The 23,644-nt window shown below is 39.3% G+C and overlaps 1 long non-coding RNA gene across 1 annotated transcript in view; it reads right to left on the bottom strand.

The window, feature by feature from the left end:
• Positions 1-3,250: 3,250 nt before the first annotated feature.
• LOC117597421 (uncharacterized) overlaps positions 3,251-23,644 on the bottom strand; it is a 61,963-nt gene continuing 41,569 nt past the window's right edge. The window contains exon 3 of the long non-coding RNA XR_004578252.2: positions 3,251-4,633. This is a non-coding gene — a long non-coding RNA (uncharacterized LOC117597421). The remainder of the gene's footprint in view (positions 4,634-23,644) is intronic.

The following is a 23,644-nucleotide window of genomic DNA, read 5'->3' as shown; positions in this document are numbered from 1 at the left end:
CTGCAGCAAACTATGTGTAAAGCATAACATTTTCTGCAAATGTTAACGCACAGTAACTTTATATTTGATAAAATTTAAAAATAAAAAAAAATAACAGTGTTTGTGGCCTTACTCTTGTAAAGTCTCAGAACTTAATTAACTTGTTAGGCCTTAATTGACTCATAAGGACTCATTAGGCAGGTCAAGAATTGTCGTTAGGAATAACATAATAAATTCTGACTCTTCAAACCTTGTGTTAACACTCGACAACCAAGGGCCCCTCTAAGCAGCTGTCTAAGCAGCTGAAGCTAATTGATGCCTAAAAAGCAGAGGAAGGCTATAAGATGATGTCAGGGCAGTTCCAGCTCACAATTTCCACTGTCCAAAATGTAATTAAAAAATAACAGTTAAGGGACGTCAAGGCCAGATTTGGAAGACCAAAATTGTGTCCCAAATGACATACTATACACTGTGCACTTACACTATGCATATGTACTCTACCGTCTAGTGTATGAAATTTAGAAGGGTAGTATCATCTCAAATGGAACACTTTTTTTGCTAACCGGAAGTATAAGACGTTTCCCAGTGAATGGCAAATGACATCAAATGTCATAGGACGCACTTCAAGAATCTCTTTGATGGAACTGCCCGTATAACGGCCAGAAAGACAACGTAAAACCCCAATATGACACAGGAGTTGTAGTACACCATTCTACTCTGCAGCGCTGCCTGCACAAACATGATCTGCAAGGAAGAGTCATCAGAAGGAAACCTTATGTATAACCTCAACACACAAATAAAACATCTGGTGTATGCAAAACAATATGTAGATAAGTCAGAGGCATTTTGGAAAGTGCAGTGGACTGATGAAGTAAAAAAGGAACTCTTTGGCCACAATCACCAAAGGTATGTTTGGAGAATAAAAGGAGTAGCATTTGATGAAAAGAACACCTTGCCAACTCTTGATGATGGCGCTGGATCTATTACGGGTTGTAATAGGGTTGTGTGGCAGCGAGTGGCACAGGAAACATTGCATGGATAGCTGTAAGAATGGATTCCATCAGCAAATGTGACACAATCAGTCAAGAAACTGAAGCTGAAAAGAAATTGGCTTCTGCAACAGGACAATGACCGTATAAATGAACCATATAAATAAAACTGCAAGCTGAAGCTTTCGGAATGGCCCTCACAGTCTTTAACAGACATGAACACCTTTAAAAATCTGTGTGTAGATCTTAAACATGCTGTTCATGCAAGACGACCCAAGAATATCTCAGAACGAGAAATATTCTGCAAGGAAGAGTTGGTTGAAGAGCTGGCTACGAAAGGCGTTTGAAAGAAAACCTTTTTTTAAATAGTTTGTTAGCAGTTGTGTGTACTTTTCACTTCAATAATCAACAAAATTTGATGTAGGGCACCCAAACTTTTACATACAACAGTACGAAGTTCTAAATTAATAATCAGATTGTGTTTTACATGACTACCCAGGGATGGATTTGAGGGGGGTTTGTAGGGATCTCGTCACTCACAAATAGTTCCAACTGTAAAACTACCATCGCGTTCAGAGTGAAGTAGCAACAAGAAGATCTGTGGACATTCTTTAAGACATTTCCAGGAGTGATTAGCAGCAATACAGCTCTGTGGTTCAGGGTTCCAACATCAACTCAGATTACTGTCAGTGTGGAGCTCCACCTGTTTTCCCTGTGACTGTGTGGGTTTCCTCTGGGTTCTCCGATTTCCTTCCACCTCCCCAAAACTTTCTGCTAGGTGGATTGGCCCTTAGATGTGAATGAGTATGTGTGTGTGATGGACTGTCCAGGGTGTCTTCCTGCTTTGTGCCCAGTGTTTTAAGGATAGATCCACATAGATCCACAGATCCACCGTGATCCTGACCAGGATAAAACATGCATTGAAAATGAATGAATGAATTTCATATTAAGTTCATTACATTAGTAGACTACCTAGTAATTAACTGGTGCATATGGGTTTTCTGCCATCATTTGAACCTGACAGCTACCTTGTATTTTTTTTTATTACATAACTACTACTATAATGAAGGAACAGGCCAGGTAAATAAGAAGGAAGTGTCAGGAAGTGTCAAAAATCAGAAGAAACTACATGCAGTAGTGATGACATTAAATTCTTAGAATTGCATAGCACTACAACTGCTTGTATCTTGATTAAATCTTGATTAAATCATTAAATTGCTTTATATTTGTTCTTTTGCATAATATGTTTGGTCTGTTTTTAATGGCTAATTCATTACCAGTACACTGTGAATAGTCACTTCGTGAATATATCATGCCATATATCCTCTATGAATAGGATGACTGAACGAACGTTGTCCACTCTGTCCTGCTCTGCCTGGTACTGAGTAGATTCAGCTCCTGAAGGGTGTGTGTGTGTGTGTGTGTGTGTTTGGAAGAGTGTGTGTGTCCAGGGTGAGGTGAAGATAGGGCCCCTCACTGTCTTCTTAGACAAGGCTGCTCCCCAGCAGGGCTAACAGGGCGTCTTTGCGCACCGCACATCTGGACACCGCCACAACAAGCGACCCACTGTGCGCTGCCGTATGAAATCAAACGCACATTCATAACTTGGTCTCTGATTCTCCTCTGTCCCCGATCCCCCTCCATCTCAAGGCCAAAATTGCATCCTCAGGGGGTAAGAGAGGATCACACTATTATCTGTGCTACTCAGAGTGAAAAAAACCCACACACAAACACACTCCCAAATGCACGCTGGTGCATGTCCAGTTGTTTTTTCTCCACATGCCGGCTAAAGAACGTCTCACAACAACGAGGCTGTTTAAGTGGCTTGTGCCGAGATTCAAGCACAATCCAGTTTCCTGTTGATGGGATTTCCACTCCTACAATGCTGCACAGCCACATGTTCTTTGACGCAAATATCAGAAACATAGTATCCCAAGTTAGGTCTACAGATGAAGACAGTGGACAATATTTAATATCAAGCATCTTGTCTGAAATAACATCTTACTGGTTAAAAATTATATATAATTCATCTAATATGCAATGATGAACACTGTACACATGATCTGAATCTTAATTAGTGTCAAACTTAGGGCATGTAGTGGATCAATACATTGCCCATTAAACCATCACAACAGATAGGAAGATTGAAAGGGATAAGAGATAAAGGATCTTGCACGAAATTTCCAAATAAACAAACAAATAAATAAATAAATAAAATAATAATAATAATGATAGTACATTATCATTAAATATCATTAGTACACTAAATATAGTACATTATGAGAATCGTTCTAATAAATCAGTGTATTAAATGGTTTTAAATTAAATGGCTTTAAAACAAAGCCTCTCTTATTAAAAACAGATTCCCAGATACACAAGGCCTTTTACTTGAACAACAGTCCTCAATAATTATTAATGTCCATTTAAGAATTATCCATCTCTCTTTAATTCTAAAGCAGCTTTTGATTTTCTGCCATTGTGCCTTTATAGACTTGGCTCCAGGTTCTAGCATCATTCAAGCACTTATACACATCCATAAAGAAGTCAGCTATTCAGATTTGTACTAAGTATGGGTCTATAAAGTGCAACATTTGATATGCTGAACTATCCGTCTCCCATATGTCCTTAAAACACCATCCTCCTGTTTTTCTTTCTACTTTCCTTACCACATCAGGGGGCAAATATTTGCCGAGACTCAATGGCCTGAGAGTGTGTTAGCCCCTCAGTGTTAGCTAGCCAGAGGAAAGTGGAGAGAGAGGAAGTCAAGACAAATGAGTATTATGGACAGTACTGAAGAGATGCTTAGCGATGAGGGGGCTCCTGCGGTGCTGTGTGCAGTGTGAGCTCTTAAAGGCCTGGGGAGAGGCTAACATGTCTCCATGTCAGTAGTCTCCAACCAGGAAAGAGGGGAAATCCTTAGACTTATGGGGTAATCATGGTTTTATCCCACTGCTCTTTCGCAGTTGTAGTTATTTTCAATGGTGTTACTAGATGTTACTAAAGTGTACTATAGTGCCAATAACCAGGAACCTGATATCAGATACATCCAAATTCTGAGACTATTAGTGATTTTGCATACTTTTCTAGTTTAATACATAATTTCCATAACAAATCTTATAATCAGCAATAACATTTTGTTGAATTGAATTTCAGAGTTTCTCTGTATTTGGGATGACCCCCTTTGCTTTAATGATACCATGCACTCTGACCTTTTGTACCGATTTTTATCGAATCTAGTCAATAAAGTGGTTTAATTTTGATCTTGATGTCTCAAAACAACTTGTTAGTGGTGTTGGCTTCAAAGTGCGAGCTTGAAGTTGTCACAAGTTACTTAAATAGCCTAAGTTCGGGTACAAAAAGACCTTTAACGACTTCTCTTTTGTCTCCTAGAAATGGTCATTGATAAATCCATTACTATATCCTGTGTGTTATGTGTGTCTGTGTATTTCTTTCAGAAGTCAGGGGTACCTCTGATGAACCCTCCACAGTCTCCACATTGATATATGTTGTCCTCTGGCTCTGGTCTTGTTCATGCACAGCTGTGGCAGGCGGTGGAGGGAGGGACAGAGAGATGTGGGGACAGCGGCTGTCTCTCCTCTGACCCACAATGCCCCGCTTGTGCTGCCTTTTTTTTCAAAGCAGCAAAACCTCTCACTTTCCATCTCCTGGACAGACATGACAAGAAAGAGGAATGAGTAGTGAGTAAATGAAATCAAAATCAATAAATAATAGAAATGGGACAGAAGAATAAAATTGCCTATAAATACATGAAACGAACAAAGATTTGGGCTGTTGGGGCCGTACACTCCTTCTTGTACTGTAAATGATTCTTTGGTTTGTCCCACTGAGAAAATCCTTATAGGTACTATGCAGATCTGGATAATATAAAAAAAATTCTTAAAAGAATTGAGAAAGTAAAGGTAAGGTTCTCAAAAAAAAAAAATGCTAATATAGCAAGCGGAAAGCCGTTAGCATGATCCTGTTTATTATCAGTTTCAGCATATATGTTAGAGGTATTCATTAATAAGATTTTTTTTTTTAACAGTCAAGGAATATCAGAGTGGGATGAAAATATCTAAATTAAGATATTTGTCTTGGGTCAGGTAGTTCTTGACTCGTGGATCTTTCTCCAAGACAATTGGCAGGAACCTGCTTTTGACAGATGGGCTAACAAGACTTGATTTGCTACCATCTGCTTCTCATTATGAAAGGTGCTGCTCTCACTTAAAAGCCAGCTAGCAAGAACAATCTAGCATACGAGTAGGAGTCCATATCAGTATGTACAAATTCAATCGATTCTATGTGTGTTACTGGACTGGCTAATTATTTCCTTGCTAATAGTTTTGAAATGATGTGCACATGAAGCCACTCATGTTTTCTCCCATTAACTTGTGAGGCAAAGAGCTCATAACTCCCTAATGAGGGGAACTATTTCTTCTTGTTTATTCCGATCATCCACAGCCCAAGGAAAGTCATTAGGTCAATGAACTTGATATATTCAAATGCTTTGCATACCACCTAACACCTTCCGTGAACTCCTCCAGCTCTGACCATCATCATCATCATCACCACCATCACTGTTTCTTCAACCCGATTACTGATGTTAAAAGCCTAATTGCAGGATTAAGTATTGATTGTTTTCTGACTCCTGTTTATTCCGGCTGCTAGCACACAGACGTTAGCCAGAACCTGCCAAGGGCCGGGTTGAGCTTCATTATTGGACTATGACATGCTCAAGAGGATTGGGATGCATTGGAGTGGAGGGTAGAACTTTGCTTGAGGCCAGAGTATTTCATCGGCGCTAGATCACTCTCTCGCACACAGCACTGGCCTTTTGACTCCTCGCTTTTATCTGTGGAGCTACTGCGATTCTAGGCAGCACAGTTGGAGGTCTTCGTGTTAGGGCAAAGGCTCCTCGAGGAGAGCATTTCCTGATCTCTTTCTCTCTCTCTTTCTGTCTCACTTTTGCTACTGGCACACATGAATAATTCAGTAGCTAGCAGAACAAGAAACTACAAATAAGGTTATGCAGTGCCATGCAGTACCATATGGGTTTCTCATTTTATGCATTTCTACAGGGATGGAAGATTCTTTCCATTCGATGTCATACATTATGATTTTTAGAGTTAGTCCAAAAATAAAATGTGAATCCTAATAGATAGAGGCAACAAAGACACCTTTTATACAGTTATTCTGCAGACAAGAAGCAACCCATTATTTATTGCTCGCCTTAGAGTAGATTTCCATGTTAAAGTGCAACACAATTACAATTAAAGTCGAAAGTCATGCAAGGAGCTGCAGTTATACCAGTGTACATTATTTAGTCACTTTAAATCACATTATTCAGTAACTACAGTAAACTATACAAAAGATGTGTTGTTATAAGAGTAAAGAATGTAAGCCTGGGCTGTTCCTTAATAAACTACAATCCTGTGCTCCCAGATGCATTTTAATGTCGCCCCTACATCCTCTGTTTAGCCTTAACATCAAATAACTGAGGTTCCCTTTGTCACGGCTGATCAGACCCTGTGCCAGCCTGAAGAACTGAGTCATTCTCGTCTAGATATGAGCCTTTAGCCATCTCGACACAGCATCTCTACACATCAGTAAAAAGGAGAGCTTATCAGGACCCCGGAGCATGTAGTTCACGTGAATCAGCTCCTGGGCCAGTTGACCTACCCTCTGTAGGATGTGCAGAATTGAGCTCGGCCTGCAGGGTAAGAAAGCGTCAGAGCCAAGTGGAGCTACACAAATTGTGTGATTTCCCTTTATGTTGGGAGACGGAAGATATGTTAGAAATTTTGGGGATTTTCCTGACCATTCGTGCCAGTGGAAACCTCCTGAAAAAGTGGAATAATTGTTTAAAAAATAAATAAATGAGGGGTGGGGGGGGGGGGGGGGGGGGATTTGAATGGATATATTATCAGAGGTGTTCTTAAGCGTGCAGCTGTGATATCCAAACCAGTTAGCTCCGATCATTTCCTTTAAGTGCACATAATATAGCAGAGTGATGTAATGACATACTATTAGATTTGCAAATTTCATATTGATTTTAGTTGCAGAAGAAACAAGCTGGCTGACAGAACTTACAGAAAATGTATTTTCTCTCTGGGTGACTAGATTTTATGTCAATATGTTGGTTAGAGTGTCACACAAGAGTGTACACTTGAATACAAGGCAATGTGTTTTTATTTTGAATGTCATCAGTTCAATATCCATAATTGCAAGGGGTCAAAAATACATCTATCAAGAAAATGCAGACAATCAAATATCATAAAAGAGAAAAGATACAAATGGGACATGATGAATATGGACAACACGGATAATCATATTTGTTCCACTCATGGTGCATGGTTTCCTGCTATAAACACTATAAAATACTATATTTATCCTATATTCATCAACAGTACTACCTGTCATGTCCCTGTAATGCTTGAAGAATAAAGAAAAATAAATAATATAATAGGAACAAAGCAAATATGTGATCATGGATCATGTATGGATTGCAGCTTTACGTATTCTCAGTATTTCTGACAAGTCTTAAGCCATAATTTAAAAAGTGCATAGGACGCTTGTTGCTAAAAGTCAAATTCTCATTGTGTTTTTATGAATGGAAGTGAATGCTAATGAGACCCTGCGCATACTGTATGTACACTGCATGACAATCAAACACACTGAAAGATGAACCTCTCTGCAAAAATCAATATCTGCTACACTTTATTTTGCACCCGAGAATCCTGTAACAGGTAAGTATCCCAAACAGAATTTATATTGCTGACTATTGTTTAAATATATTCATTATTGTTCTAATGTAAAGTAATTTTTTTATGCATTTAGGATGGATTTTACAGCTGGTGTGGTTAAAATAGAAGCTCATGTAACACTCATAAATCTCTAGACAAAAGAAAGGCCTCACAAATCCCATTGCATCCACAGATTTTGAATATCACACCAACTTTTGTGCCACTCCATCATAATTTGTAACCACAAATGTAGCAACAGAGGGCAAATGGGGAAAAAAAAAAAAAAATCACATCCAATTAAACTTGTGCTGGCTTGAAATAAGGGCCTACTTCTGCTGGGTCAATATAAAAACAACTCGCAGTTCAAAAGTTATCAATTTATTAATTTAATTCATTCTACTTAGTGGTTTTACCATTTGTTATGTCTTTTGTTGTCTATTTGTTAGGTACAATTTTATTTGTAATACCTGTTAAACTTTCCTGTAAATAGTGTGTGATGCCCATGATTGGCTAGTGTCATTGTGATTGACAGGGGAGAGAGAGATTAGTCCACGCCTCTCAGCCAGATAGCACAGCCAATTTTGCCTCCTTGGCTCCCGGCCATGGGTTCAAGGTCAGCGTTTCTGTGCTGTAAATAAATTCAGAGTGACCAGCAGAAAAACTACCAAACACCTTGGCTTAAAAAAAACACTCAGATGCACACACACAAGCTGAAGTGAACCTGAAACGATTGCCTCAGCTGAGCCGGTAATGGAGCAGACATAACAAAGAGCCGGCTAGTCCCCTGAGACGTCATATTAGATCAGTCACACAGCATGCCTTGCACACATGCATACACACACACATACACACACAAACAAACAAATACGCACACACACACAGGCTGGCCCCAGGTGCACACAGAGCCAAACGTTTGCCAGCCAGTGACACACGCCAGGTGAAAAATGTCATGGGGGATGATGGCAACCTAGTGAAGTAGGGCTAAAGAGCCAGACTCTGACATCCTACACAGGCGCTACCTGCACAAGCAGAGCAGTGGGAGTGGACAAACATAGTGGGAACAATTATGTAACTGACAGAGCATTAAACACAAATCAACGTAATGTCCCTGCACATTCAAATTAGACAATACTAATTAATATGGCTGTTAGATATGAGCCAGGGTTATTACATATTACAAACAGTTGAGATTGGGGTGTAATTAGTTCCAAATAGCCCAAATAGCAATAACCTAATTATAACCAACCAGGACCTATCCATAGCATAATTAATTGTGTAATTTGCAGTTACTAATTAGGGGTCTTCTATTTATAGAGGAAGCCATACCTGTTTCAGTGCGGGGAAAAATAGATGATCCGGCTCATTTAGGAAGACGCTATAATTATTCAGCAGTGTAATGTAAGCTGTGTGTTCATGTGTAGTTTTTTACTGCTCGAAAGGGAAAATGTAGATAGTAGTTTTCATAAAACTTGATCAGCTTGTTAACAGATAAACAGGAAACAGCCACAAACATGGGAAAAATAGCATTAATAGCATTTTACTGAGCAAAAAAAACAATGGTTGAATTATCATCATTAACAACACCAATGAGTGTTAAATGATTGACTGACATTGAGAGAAGCAAGTTGTAATTTTACTAGCAAAGGCATGTACTATATTTGTGATCTGCCAAATGTACACTTTATGGCCAAAAGTATGTGGACACTTGACCATCACACCCATATGTGCTTAGTGAACATCCCATTCCAAAATCATGGCTATTAATATGGAGTTTGTACTCCCCTTTGCTGTTATAATAAGCTCCACTCTTCTGGGAAGGCTTTCCACTAGATGTTGGAGCGTGGCTGTGGGGATTTGTGTTCATTCAGCTACAAGAGCATTAGTGAGATCAGGCACTGATGTTGGTGAGGAGGTCTGGGGTTCAGTCGGTGTTCCAGTTCATCCCAAAGGTGTTCAGTGGGGTTGAGGTCAGGGCTCTGTGCAGGACACTCGAGTTCTTCCACTCCAACCTTCACACACCATGTCTTCATGGAGCTCGCTTTGTGCACAGGGGCATCGTCATGCTGGAACAGGTTTGGGCCTCTTAGTTCCAGTGAAGGGAAATTGTAATGCTACAGCATACAAAGATATTCTATACAATTCTGTGTTTCCAGCTTTATGGCAACATGTTTGAGTAAGGTCCATGTATAGGTGTGATGGCCATATGATGTATTAAGTCCATATATATGTACATATACACAGAGTTAAACCAAAGGGATAGAAGTATTCCATGTAACCAATCCAGCCAAATCTTTCAGAAAGTATTGCCAATTTCCCAAAAAAAGACAAACAAGTGTAAGTCAGTGCATGTTTCCATCAACTGATGCTATGTTGAATATTCTGGTTGGATATGGTCTCTGTAATGCTTTACCTTAAGGTAACCATAACTAACACTTATTTACTGCATTAATTAACATGAGCTAATGTTAAGATTAGCATCAATAACCTATAATAATGTTAGCAAAATATTAACACTTGTATTAATGTTTGTTTAAATAAACTTGCATTGATTAATGTTCATTCATGACTAAAAATAAGTTCACAAAAATTAGCTATTATTTAACTACAAAATGTTCCTAAATGTTGATAACTTACTGAACTCTTTTTTCTTCAGCTTCAGTTCTGAATTTTGCTGATGTTTATGGTTTGTTCGTGATATCTAATGCATTAGATATTGTCAGTTAAGGGAAAATTGGTGTAAAGTGTTATTCTCTATAATCTAAATTCAAAATTGAACAAAAATTGGAAATCCTGCTACAGCTTCTCTTTGCCATATAACACAATTATAGTACGAATCTGCCAATTGTGGGCTTTGTCAGGCCAAGCTTTCCTTTCATAAAGTGTTGACTTTCTTCAAAACCATTTTAGCAGCACATAATACTCCTCGCATGGCAGTGTTGCCACGTACTAAAAGAAAAACACTACACTAGCTCATCACTAACACATTGCTAGTGTATGTATGTGTTCAGCAGGTGAAGACATCTGCTTCAGACATAATTTACATTTCATTATTCTCAATATTCATTAAAGCATTTCACAGAGTTAGACATCAGAGCTGCTGACTTTTGTACTTCTCATGTTTAAAAGTTAAAAGAAATGAAGCAGACCCATATATTAAGTATTTAAAGAAGGAAATATTGATGGCTGTACTTGAATATATATAGGATACCCCATTAATATTTAATTACAAGGAATAACAGCACCTTAAGCATGATGTTCTTACAGGAGAGGTGGCAGTATCGGGATTAAATGATTTATGAGTCCTGGAGGGAATATGTTTGATACTTAAAAGGCCTAACGGCAAGTGAAACGGTTTGAAAGTGAGAGGTGGTGTCTACTGTGTCTTGTGCACAATTGAAGGAACCTCTAAAAAACAAATACCTTTATTCATTCTTCACAATAGAGCAGACAGACTTGAATTGTTAATAATGAGGACAGGAACTAGGGTGAAAATTAAAAAAAAAAAAAAAAACTGGCACATGCTCTTAATACATTCAAAGAATATATATATACACAAACACATATGGAGGGAAAGAGTATATTATTGCCTAGCCACAATACAATAAAAGTTAAATATTTGCACATTTCACCCTGTAAAGCATATTTGTGGGGAATACTCTGGATAAAGTTTCAGTGGAAGGATTTTCACAGAATTATTTTTCCTATATGAACAATACAGCCTCAGTTTACTTCTGTAACATTTTTAGTTCCATTTCTCACATGCACTGACCACTGACCATTTACGATCCATAGTGTCAATATTCCTAATATCAGTGACTCCTAATCACTGTCAGATTATCTTTGCTTTGCATTAAACATGTCCTCCTGGTTCTCAGGTACTTTGCTCTAATGTCAGAAGAATTTAGATGTTTCAATGTTTAACAATAATGAATGAAATGGAAGGAAAATCAGCGGGTTGATGAATAGCGCTCTTCAGATCTAGGAAGGATTTGAATTTGCTCCTTTCCTTAAGATGAAAGTTAAACCTTTTGGTTTGTGAAGTGGAACTTTATCAGAAGGGTGGAGGCTAAATCGAGTATTGCACTATTAATCCCAAACTGAGCTTGGAATATGATGGCAACGATCCTGCATGTTCTTTACAGGTTCCATGTCCACACAGCAAAATTCCTAGTGTTAAATTTACATCTGCAATGTTCATTAAAGTCCAGATGACACCACAAAGACTGTAGGAGTTCCACAACTCTGCTGTATATATGAACATATATCATGGTTTAAAAAAAACATCAGAAAACTCTTTAGTATATCTATGAAGTAGGCTACACTCTTAGGAAAGAAGTCTGAACCGAAAAGCCTAAAGGGACTTTGGTTGATCCTTTTAAGGTTAAGGTTAAGAAGGTTCTATGTAAAACTCCACAATATAGTGCTTCCCTATCAGAGACGGATCCAAATAGAAACCATTCAGGCAACTATGAACCTTAAACTGTTTCATGGTTCATTCCTTAAGAAACCATAGCTATTTAGATAATCCAGTGTACGACTTATCATACGCCAAGAATTTGTTAATAAGGTGTAAATCTTAAATAAAAAAGAGGAAGCAAGAATCTTTAAACAAGGCTTAGAAGTATTAGCATCGAAAGACATTGCACAGATAATGAACCACAAATATACACAGAAAGTAGGGGTGTAATGCAATGCCACTGCGAACTGTATCTGTTTAAGGTGCCAAATATTCATATCTGTATCCAGACTTAAACCTGAAGTGGCCGTGGGCCAAAAAGGACTAATTGTTAAAAATTAAATATGAACTCTATCACAATGCTCCTAGAAACACCGTAGACTACTGGAAAAAAACAGAGGGGAAATGCAGGTGCTGTCAGAATGGTCTGCCAGTTCCTCAACCTCAGCTACAACACTCAAGTTCATGCTTGGTCTCAACTAGAGATGTGTGCGGGACTGTTTTTTTTAATCCTGTCATGTCCACGTGAAAGTATAAACTTCCCACTTACACAGTCGATGTACAGCTTTTGTCTCAGCTATATGCTGTGGGAACCTTTCTGGCAAGCTTTCTAAAAAGAATTAAAAAAACAAAACAAAAAACAAGTATTCATTTATAACACATCTGTTCAAGTTGAATAACGTATTTGTATTAGTATCAGTTACATAGATATAGAAATAGATATATCTTAGATATAGGAAGAAGAAGAGATGCTGTGATCTATGACAGGAAAAATGACCCTACCCCACGTTCAGAAGCCTGTGTGTAAACAGTTAGAATGTAAATTTTGTGTATTGCTTCAACTTGTTGGTATTAAACGTTCTCAGCGTTGTGTCATTCTCTGGTTTGTGTTGAGCTACGGGAAATGTGAGTGAGAGTGAAAGTGAGACAACATTCTTAATTGGAGCTTATAAGTTAGTCAAGATGGACTGGCATGAGATAAAGGTTGAAGCTTTAGATGAACCAGAAACACAGGCAGAACACAGCTCAGTTGTTATGGCTGCTGATGTGTATCCATGGAGAAGGGCTTTGCTTAGTTGGATCAGCATTGCTGTAATGCTAAGCTAACCACAGTGAGGGAAGCCTTGGACAACATGCACAATGCTAAAAAATATGACTCAGCGAGGGCCTATGAATCAGATCCAGCTGAAGAGTTACTGCACGCCTTGGGCTGCCAAACGATGCCGTCCAACTTGAGATACTTCACTTGGTCAACACGCCAAGTTTGGCTAAAGTGCAGCATACTCACATTGTGGTCTTAGGTTCCTCTGTTTTATGGGAAAGTCTCCAACCCTGCGATGTTCTCATTGTTAGAATGAGAAAATGCTTTAATAACAGATTCGGGTGTATCACGGGAGTGGTAACGCTATTTGCTCTGTAATGGATGTTCGTGGCAATCCAAGCTCTCCTCCTGTTGCCACATTAGCAAACCAAAACCTGCAAAATGTGTACTATTCTTCATCTTTACTATTCACTTGGCTCTCAATAAATTTCATTCAGTGCTGCTGAAAATGTGAGCTAGTGTGTACATGAAGAGGCTGTCACGGAAATCCCATCTTGTGCTTGTTGAGAAATACAGAGCCAATGGTGAAGTTAGTAGCTCCAGAAAAGGCTGGAGTATAACCAGGAGCAGATGGGGCCTAATCCTAAGGGTCTCACTCTGCTTCCGGAGCCACCCACGTCCACAGGTGCTCCCCCCCTCTTCATTCCCCATTTCAAATCCTTTCCCAAACCCCCCATCTCCCATCCCATCCATTTCCTGCAAAGCAGGTGCAATCCTAATCCCTACTGTGGGTCAGCATGGCAGCGTGCCTCTAGCAAGACCTCCACCTGCTGCGGCTGTGCGAGAGCCACTTCCAAAAAGAACTCTCTTAAGAAAATCATCAGAGACATTGGGAGACATGGAGAATTTTATGTCTTCTATTCAACCGTCATGTTACACTGCCAAAAACCTGTTTCAGTAAAATAAAATAGCTATAATAAAAGCCTGATTATTATCGTTTGACATATTGTGACATTACAAAGTCTGTAGCTTGCCAATCAACCCCTCGTCTCCTTTCACTTCCCGCTTCCTTCCTCCGTGATCACGTCTGGCTTGTCTGTCACTTCCGATTTGCATCGAGATTTCTGAGAAATGGAGGTAAAAAAGAAAAATACAGCAAACGCCTCAAAGACAGCAGATGTCAAAGAGCTGGACTCTGCACTCATGCAAAATTCCATTTAAAATTTGATTACACACGTCCTTTTTTGCATGCTGAGATAAAACAGCATTTATGTGTGGTGGCCCAGATTTCCATTTTGACTAGTAAAAAGAAGTTCTCTACTACAAGTATGGTTTTAGCGCTGAAGATTGAGGGATAATAATGGGTGCTGGTAGGCATAAATTAACGTAAGTCCATTTTCTTCTTGTTTGTGGTAACTGGTGTGACCTTTGAGTGGAAAAATGTAAGTCGCCGCATGACAACCCTGGCAGAAGACTACAAACTGTTCTGCTTCTTTTTCTACTGTACAGTTGCCATAACTATTTCTCAAACATTAGGTCTACATATCTCTCCTTGTATTTGGCCCCTTAAAAACTCTCTAACTCTCTTTTGCAATCAGTGCACTTTCTTCACCCCTGTCCTCAAATGAGGTAAAAGGAGAAATAGGCAGAGGTGAAACTGCCATTTCGTGTGTTTCGGTGTTGTGAAACCTAATAGACAGCATTCCAGTTAAGGTTAAGCTTTTGCAAAAAAAAAAAACGAACCCCCAAATGCTTTATCAGCATGATTCACCGCCCCAAGGTCCTAGTTTGGACAGTGCCAGGTAAATCACACTGTTGACGCTGTTGCGACAGGCAATTCTTGGCTCAACCTAAGTTCCCTCTCTCATAGTTTCATGAGGAAATTAAAAGGGAAGAGGTGACTCCAATCAGAGGTTGGATTATTTTCGAACGTCTGGTAAAGGATGTTGTGCAAAGGCATAGGTCAAAGAGGGAAATAAAAAGTAGCACATGTTCATGGAACATTACAACAGAGGCAGACATTTTTATGAAAAGGTATTACAGAGAAATGCAGACAAACTTGGAATACGTTTTCATACAACAGAAATCTTTCTACCTATTATCTTCCTTTATACGTGAGTTTCTAAGTAAAAAAAAAAAAAACATCCTTGACTTCTCCTCTTACAGTGGAAAATTCGACTGCCTTTATTCAAAGTGGATGATTACTCAACGCGCCGCTCCCTACTGAGGTAAACTTTGTGGTTCCCTCAAAGAAAAGTCACTGCTCGCACAAACGCCCACCGCAAAGTAACTGCCTTATTACTCCAAATTGCTGCATGCAATCTCAGACCCTAAAAGGTAGCTCATCATGGCCTGATGAAAAACAGATGAGCAAGCACAACACTTTATTCCACCATAAGCGATGTATACATTTGTCAGTCCTGAAGGAACTGCGAGGCACCAGGCCTACTTTTGTGTTAATAACCACCATTATCAAGTGTGGGACCTTACTAGGACTTGCCTGATTAGTGGCTAAAAGCAAAGGCCACAGGGAAAAAATATCATTTCTTTTGATTTGTGTTTGTACAGCTTGAGCTTGTGCAGTCAAGAACATCACTCCATCACAGCACCTTTATTGAAGTCAATGCTGTTAATTTAGTGAAGATCAGATGTGATGGACAGTTTTTTTGATAGATGGTCATGATATGGTAATTTATTCCAGAGAGAACTCATGCAGACAGAATTGGCACCAGATGCAAGTTATTCTTCTTAATCAATTTTTTATCTATTGCCTTTTTACATTAGAAACAGACTATAATGCAATATAATGCAACCTATTGCAAGTGTTTGGTGGAAGCATTACTGTTGAAAACATATATCAGAAGTTAAATAGGGGAATTTGGTCAGAAGGTGTTGATTCATTTTCTTTAACAGCAACTCTGACAGTAGTTTATATCAGTGGGCTTGTTCTAATGCGTTATAGTTTCTATACTAACGACTTAGACAGGGATGCCGGAAGCACCATAAAAACTAATTTAAAAAACTCCACCATATGGTGAAGAATTTGTAAGAAGATATCTAGCATTTTTGGAAGGAGTCTCCAGCGTCAGCGCTTTGTAACAGTCAGAGGTAAAGCTGTTTCTTTAAGTTTTCTGACGTGGGAAGAGTCTTCAGATTGGGGTTTTCCAGTTTCATTTTCTGTCTTCAAAAGCAGGAGAAAAAAAAACGCAAGACTGCTGAGAGGACAACTGTTTATAGCTGCTATAATGTATAAGGTGATAATCTGTGAAACAAGTTAGTTCCTGTTAACAAGTTAATCTTCCACATCATTAAATGTAACAAAAGTTGTTGGCGTTGACAAATTGCAGTGGTATGATAGGAATAAAACCCTAGGGAATGTGATGTTACAAGAAAATGTTCAACTTTGAGATGGTAACACTAACTCTGTTTCGCATTTACTATCACTAGGTGTTCCATGACTACTAGTAATTCAAAAAAAAAGTAGTCAACGTTTCCATGTTTATAGCAAAAACTGTTTGAGGACATCACTATTTTTAGGCCGTTTTATTTGTGCAGCAATGTAGGCGACAAACCACAGTTCAATTAACAGCAATACGTAGGTTACAAATTAAATTTCCAACCAATTTTTTCCGCTAAGCTCAACCCCAGCCTCAGTAGTGTCTAAAAACAAGTTTGTATCAGCGTCTTTGAGCTGGTCTATGCAACTGATCTGACTGTAATCTAGGTAAATGGGATTGGATAGGGATGTGCAACCCACGGCTCTGAAAGCTCTCTTTCCTACACATCGGAATTCACAATGCCAACTAGTTTATGCAGCCCCTAATTATTAGATCATCTCGATATTGATTATTTTCCTATAAGAGCACTCCCTGTTGTGTTTTATTCCTTACTTATTCAGTACCTTCTAAACTTTACGAATCACTTGGACATTTTCAGCAGTGTCTCAGCACTCAAAGACTGACAGTGTGAGGAAAAAGAAAAGCTGAGATTGAGAGAGGTGAAAGAGCAGAGGCTTCAGCTGAGACAGGGAAGGAGCCTAGACCGCCACTGACCACTCAATGAGTGACAGAGTGGAAACATCCAACCTAGGCCAACTCTGGGAATGACACCGAGTGACTCTGAGAAGGGAGAATGAGACAGATGGAGGCAATGGGTCCAAGCCTGATGTTGAGGAAGGCCCGTGGGCTGACCCTACCACTGGAAAATGCAAAGACCCACCTCTTCACTAAACACAGAGCTGCTTGAGTAGAGACACACGTTAAACCAGAAGATTAAGCAGAAAGTGCAGACACTGAAGTTGAGGCTTATCTAAGAGCAGGAACAGAAACTGAACCAGAGATTAGACTAATCCAGAGGTTTGGACAAGGTTGGGCTAATAGCGCATGTACAGCATTACTGCACTGGCCTCGCAAAAAACTGTGCTACAGCACTGTCATCTACTAGTATGCTAAATTATGAAGAACACAGGCTATATAAGTAATATGTGAACTAATCCTTGCTGTGGTTATTTTTATAGGTAGGCAAGAATGGAATGACACACACATAACAGACCTGACAACTGACAATGTGACCCAGTGAACAACTGAGGACTTCAAGGCACTCAAATCAAATCTGCTAGTGTATATTACACTTGTGTACACACACACACACACACACACACATGACACTCTTTTCTGAACGCGGTCAGCAAAAAACCTGTTCTGACAAAATATTCAGTTATATTTTTTTAAATTTTATGCCACTGATACATATATCTTGGGCATGTGTACTTTATATTACATGTAGATCAGTTAATCTTCCTCATAACTTTGTAACTTTGAAGTATGTGAAGAGGGAATTAAGTGGGCCCAAGGGGTCGATGAGAGGAAATCTCTCTGACTACATTGTCTCCCTCGAGGCAGAGGTATTCCTCACCGTCTTGTCAGCACTTGGCAGCCCTGCTGGTTTAACAGCATCTGACATATCTCCCCACAGCTCCCTACATGTGCGTGTGTGTGCGTGTGTGTGTGTGTGTGGGTTATTGAAGGGGTATCCTGATGTGAAAGTGTAGTGAATAGACTGCATTTTAGGGATTAGAGACTGCAATTAGTGCTTGCTTAATGCCCAGTACATTGCACCGATATGGTTGCTAATAACAATGGACAAATAGAACATAAACATTTACAAGCAGTGCATTATTTGTGGTTTAATATCCAAATACAGTTGCTAACACAATAATAATAATAATAATAATAATAATAATACTAGTAATACATGAACATTGATGACAGCTGAAGATCAGTGATCTGAGCACTACTAGGCTTTGTCAATTTTTAAGCATTTTCCTTGACCTTCATTAACGCCTGTGTGAGAAGAAACAGCGCCGTGAACCATGAACCAAACGCACTCACCCTCTGGTCTGCTATGACTCGACCATCGGCTACACACTAGTACAAACTCCATCACTAAAATGCAGCATTGCTGTAGGATAGGCTTTAATAAGTCAAGTGTTAAACAGCCGTAAGATTCTCACGTGGAGCTCTACATTGAAAGCATTGCGTAGGGTTTTCCTCGGATGTCTAATCAAATCATGTGAAAGAGTTATTCAATCTGTTTTTACCTCCACAGTCAGGTTAGAAGATCAGGAATTAAACATATGAACAATTCCAAGCTGAGTCCACCATAGGGATGTAACAGAATACAAACACATTATTTGGATTGAATAGATAAGATAATGGGTGCTAAACAAATATAAATGCAGATATGAACAGGAGGTGCGCCATTCGTGTTTTTGTTTGTTTGTTTGTTTTTTTGTTTATCACGAGTGGTTTACTTTAGTAGCCTGCCCTAAACACTGCCTGATATGAGCATTATAATGAAAGGCTCCTAATGAAAGGACCCCATTTTGACTCGCAGCAGCACTGCGTCCCGGTTGCTGATAGATTCTGATCATGTGTCCGACAAATCTTTCTGATCATTCTGGAATGTAACAAACTGCAAAACTAAAGAAAATCTGTTAAACTATTATTAGGTGGCTATTGCTGTCAACTATGAACAACAGTTCCCTGATTTGGGAATGACGTCAGTGTTTTGAAAGACAGTTCCCTAGCTTACAGTTGCATTTGACAGAAAGCTTTCCAGAAAGTAACACCCCAAGACACCACCAACCCCCAAAAACACAGGAGTATAGTGGTAGGGTTCACATTTAATTTAAAAAAGATTTAAAATTTAAGTCACGCCCACTTCCAGTTCAAATACAGATATGGAGCATTAAATACATCCACTGTAATGCGCAATGAATGAACTATGCATAGGTAGGAGTTTAATAAATTCTAACAGAGCACATGCAAGTAGCCATTTACCATTTTAAACCTGAATAAATATGTAAAAAATAGATATACACAGAGGTCAGTACCACAAGTGCTGACAAGTTAACCATGGGAATGAACTTCGCATTTGGCATTTGTCAGATTTGAGCTAATATCATGTGAATTGCTGTTGAAAAGGGCATCCTGGCGCCACCGTGACTACTTGCCCCTTAGACAGACACACACACACACACACATACACACGTGTCACACAATATATTTCCATAAGCCTCACAGAGTTTCTTCCGCAGCTACAGCATGTGATCACTCAAGATTACAGATCATAATCATGCATCAGTGCTTATATACCATTAGGCATGAGTTTAAGGGTAGTCTTCTTTCTGCACCTCACAGAAAGTGTCAAAAGTAAAATGATCGTTCAGTCATTGTTGCTCCCACTGGCTTTGTTTAGTTGAACTATCCCTTTAAGAAATCCATGGCTGGACATAGACCTCATAATAGCGTTACAGATTTATGTTTTTTGCTTCCTCTTCTGGCAAATGGTTGAGGTTCCTGTCAGTTCAAGCATGCCATCACTCTTATTGTAAGCAGTTTGTGTTCAGGATGCACTGTTGAGACAGATGGAGAGAGAGAGGGCCTTTCCTAAACAGCACTTATGTTCTTAAAAGCTTGACTCCATATAGAAGTCACTTAAATCACTTCCTTAAATTCATATCTCTTCCACTTTCAGATTTTCTGAGCATCAGTTTCTATGAGACCAAAACATAACAGTATTTTCCATCCAAAATACTGAACGAGTTAGGCAATTTTACTTTACTGTAACAGGACAAAGGCTTTTTGTAATATATATCAAATTACTCGAACTGACTGCATTTTCTCACAGCTAATTTATGTGCTTGTGTGACCCCATTGTCTTTTCCCCTGTTAATTCGTACCTTAAGCGATCCTCATATTAGAATACAGGGGTTTTCTTTATAAGCCACTTCCTGTTTGAAAGCACTGAAGTAAATAATAATAAGTAAGTAGTAAAATTAATATATGTACAATCACTATCCACATCCACTTCACATAATAGGAACACTTGAACACCTGCTCATTTATGCAGTTATCCAATCAGCCAATCATGTGGCAGCAGCACAAAATGCATAAATGCATAATAAAAAAGAAGCCTATAGTAACTCATATAATCACTCTTTACAACCGTGGTGAGCAGAAAAGCATCTCAGCATGCACAACACATCAAACCTTGAGGTGGATGGGCTACAACAGCAGAAGACCACATCAAGACCACGTTGAGTGGATACTTTATAGTACGATTATGAGACATTTTGTGACACTTTTTTTTTTTTTTTTTATTTTGATCTACTGTGAACTTTTTTTTTATTCACACTGTTCATTACACTGTTGTAGATTTGTTAAGGGTGTGTTGTTCCACATTTTAACTCAACTTTATATAGTTGTTTCTGAAAGTATTGTATGGTTTGTAAATATAACAACAACCACAATAATAATAATAATAATAATAATAATAGTAGTAGTAGTAGTAGTAGTAGTAGTAACACCTATGGAAAGCAAAAGATTGCCCCAATGAAATTTCCATATTTTTCCTCCCTTTGTAAAACATTTAGATTTCATATCTGGCATTTAATCCCCCTCTTCAGAACACGCCTGCTGTTGAAAGTTTGCATGACAGACGCCAGCCAGTGGCCTAAACCCACGTGTGTGAAGTTTTAACACTGACACACTGTGGGAACTGCAACTACTCATTCTGCTTGTTCTCTTACTCACATGGACACTAGTGGAAATCTCAAATATATACAAAAGGATGCCCATGTGCTTCATTTTAGGTTAGGCCATTAGCCATTGTATGTGAAATACTAAGATTTTTATTTATTTATTTTACAAAATTCAATTTATTTGAGGGTGTGGATGGATGTGTGTATTATTATAAATCTAGGGAAACACTATTGTTTTAATGCAGAACTGCATTCTCTCGGTTTGGCTGTTTATTTGGCTCGTGTCCGATGATATGGGAATGTTCTGGCCTGCCTCAGATGAGCAATTGCCTGTAATATAATATAGTGAACCCAGATGGGAAAATAAATGCTAAACGTTTTAAAATGTGATGCATTCAAGAAGCATGGCTGTTTAATGTGAATTCTCGTGTGTGTTTCCCCAGTTAGCAGGTGGGAGAGTTGCCATTTACATGGCAAACCTCAGGATCTAAACTGTCGATCGAGTCAGAGTCAATTTACCAGAGGTTTAGAAGTTTAAAAGTGCTCAGAGCTGGTACTGTAGAGCCCTGTGGACTTTTTATGGTACTGGATGCATGCTGTTTTTATTGTTATACACACACAGTTATAGTAAGACAGTATAAAATTGGACACTATGATTTACAACTTGATGGCGAAGAAAAATGCTTCTGAGCACCTATGGGCTGTTCCATAACTGTATCAACCCACATCATTTATTTTCTTTGGGTTGCTGTGCCTTGCTCTCAAGATCTGTGCTCTGGTTGTGTGGTGGAGCTGAGAGAGAACAGGACACGCCTAATCAAAAAAAAAAACCAAAGTGTCTCTGGTGGTCGGTGTCAGTTGTGCATGGAGATTGTGGTGTTTGGCCCCAACCCAGGGATTAGGTGTTCCAGGGAAGAGAGTTTTCTTGGCCCCCGCCAGTCTACAATAGTGGCTTGGGAATTATGCGTGCATGCATGGGTGTGTGTCTGAGCATGCATGCATGCATTTGTTAGTGCGTCTTTCCTCTCTTGCCTTCCTACCTCCTCTTCAGCATTTACGTCTTAGGCCATCCACCTCCATCCTTGAATGCCCGCTATTGCACGCAGATGGCGTAATCAAGGCCTGCCCTTTCCCTGGGTGGATGGAACCAAAAAAAAGAGCGAAAGAGATTCTGAGAGATGTATCGAGAAATAATCAGATGAGAAAGAAAGAAACAGAGGAGGAGGGCTGTCGAAAGAAAGAATGAGAAGTCACAGAAGCAAGTGGGGGGGCTTGGGCAGAAGGGGTAAGACCGGATATGAAAACAATGGGCTCATTGTAGACAGATGACAAGACGAAGGCAAAGAGACGGCGGGAGATTGGCGGAAAATAGTGCCATCTACAGGCCTAAAGGCCACACAATCAGTAGATGAGCTTTGAGACACTAGATTAGACGATATGGTTACAATTCCCTTTGTGTGAGAAAGAGAAATACCAGCAGGTTGTAAGACACGGAATCAAAGCCTTAATCAAAACCATATAGCAGGAGGATGTTGACTGTAACATGAGAACAAGATGCTAGCAATTTATGCTTTTAGATGCGTTCGCATGTTTACAGGCCCTATATAAAGTTCGGATTACAAAAAGAAGCAGTCGTGCCCATGTCAGCTTTGAATATCCATGCCCCCACCTCGCCTCGGAGTCGTTCATCCTCTTCATCCAGGTGAAGGTCTTGCCAGAATGCCAAATGTAACAAGCAAGAGGCAGATGCCGAGGAAAATGTCAGCATATTGACCCCCACTGAGTGGGTCTACCGAAGAGAGGCAAATATTTACCCTGCAATGTCTGAGCCCGTGGCACTGAGCCACAGCAGGCCCCTTCGGTGGGTATAAAGCACCGCAGGGTTTACCCTTCCTCCCTCAATCCCGCCGCAAAACATGATCCAAACGAGGACAGCTCAAATGGCATGGGTGTTATGGCTCGAGTAATGAAGAGGTGTGTGTAAGAATGAGAGATGATGATTACATGGATTTGAATAAATGAAGAGTACATGCATGCACGCACACACAAACATGGAATAAAGTTTCTAAAAGATTTGTGTGGAGGTTTTATCTCCTTCAAAATATAAAAAATTGTGAATGAGTTTCTCTTTGGAAACAAAAGTGGGTTTTAGGGCTTTACCTACATAAAATCTCTATACACTCAGAATTAATGCTTACTACACTCAGTTTCAAAGATCGCCTTATGAGTATAAGCACTCTGGTGAATCTCCATCATTGTGGTAAATCTCCAGCACTGAATCAGACTCTTCTCCATCACCACTTCTTTTATGGGCCAAATATGAACCCTCAAGCTCAATTCATGCTGGAACAGAATGCGCTGGATCAAAGCGAGGGAATGACGCAAAAAGAC

Source organism: Pangasianodon hypophthalmus, chromosome 5 (assembly GCF_027358585.1).
Source record: "Pangasianodon hypophthalmus isolate fPanHyp1 chromosome 5, fPanHyp1.pri, whole genome shotgun sequence".
In the NCBI taxonomy this organism is placed as follows: domain Eukaryota; kingdom Metazoa; phylum Chordata; class Actinopteri; order Siluriformes; family Pangasiidae; genus Pangasianodon; species Pangasianodon hypophthalmus.
Note: the sequence above shows the minus strand (reverse complement) of the source record. Positions and strands in the feature narration are given on the sequence as shown.